Genomic DNA, 1,602 nt, shown 5'->3' with positions numbered 1-1,602 from the left:
GGAATTTTTCTGAGGTCAGATTCGGATTCAGCGCAGCAAAAACCTTCGGGTATAGTAGGTCTGGTCTCTGGTTCTGAGAATTGTTGGCCTGTGTAATTAATGTTGTCTGCGTGCTTGGCGTGTGGAACGTCATATATTAGTATGCTTCAATTCTGCAGTAAAAAAAATAAAATTGCTTCCCCTATTTCAGTGACAGATGATCTTTATACAATTGAAACCTGAATTATTTAAATCTAATAAAGCACCAGTTAATCCCGTCCGGGCCACGGTCGGACTCCCCAGTCAGCTTCCAGCCCTAGAATGGCCAGTCCCCGACTTAAATTTCCACCCGGGATGTATTTTTAAAAGATCTAATAATTTTTAACTTTTTTTGAATATATTTAAAAGATTCTTCAGATAATTATATTGTATATTATATTTAAGTTATTCAACTTTTTAAGCCAAGCACACAGAGGATGAATGCGACTTCGTATACGCTGTTTAGCAATGTAATAATACTAATAAAATTTAAGTCTTGAAACAAAGATATTGAAAATGGCTTACGAAAAAATTTCATATTAATAGTTCATACATATTGTAGAAACATATTCTATTAATTTAGAATTAAATTATAGCATAGTGTTAAAAATTCACATATAAAAATTCCAAAAACGAATTAAATATTTAAATTTTTTCAGAAAATATTTTATTAAGTAACAACATTTTTGTTGATTCAGCTATAGTATATATGATAGTCATTGTACGTATGATTAATGCGGTTTGGTTCAATAAAAAAAACATTTGTTGAAACCAATAAAAAATTGAACGAAAATTAATAAAAAGAACAAACCAAAAACTGTGGTTGTTTCTAGCAAAAGAGTTTAATCGGTTTAACACCAATTTTATCCACTTAAATTTTTTTTTTAAACGAGCTACATTTTTCCTGAGTAATGAAATTTGATGACCTGCATTGCGTTTGACTTTCTTTACTTCTAATATGTTGTGATGTTGTTTAAGTTATATATTTATAAATGTTCTACAATTTTTAGTTTATTATAGACAATTTTATCATCAGCTTCGATTTGATTACAATGTGTACTGAAACTCCGAAAGTACATTTTCTTAAAAACCTGAAAGACAGTTCACATATTAACGACATAGTCATAAAGTAGGCACGTAATTCAATTAAGTACACATTGTTATTTAAGGTTCGACTACCGGATTTTTTATTGTAGCGAATTATAAGATGCAAATATAATTGTATGACTTTTCATGATAATGTTATCCTATTACATAACCAAATTATTCGATAAAAACATACCCAGTTTTGGGTTTACAGTTAACTTTTCAGTATTTTAATCAATTACATGGGAAGATCTTCTTTATAAACATATTAGCTTCTTCTTTTCAAATTCAGAAAATTGGTATGAACAAATACATACTGATCCAGCTCAGTCTTGTAAAAAAGGTTCAAAAGTGTTTTGTGATAAAAACACCCTTTCGCATTTACGCAGGTGAAACATCAAGATACAGTCTGTCAAGTTAAAGCGTGGGTGGCTTTACTCGCAGTCGGTAAGGTGTATCGACATGATTTTGGTGTCAAAATATTAAGAAGAGCTCCCT

Source organism: Belonocnema kinseyi, chromosome 2, assembly GCF_010883055.1.
Source record: "Belonocnema kinseyi isolate 2016_QV_RU_SX_M_011 chromosome 2, B_treatae_v1, whole genome shotgun sequence".
Lineage (NCBI taxonomy): Eukaryota > Metazoa > Arthropoda > Insecta > Hymenoptera > Cynipidae > Belonocnema > Belonocnema kinseyi.
This window is presented reverse-complemented; position numbering follows the sequence as displayed.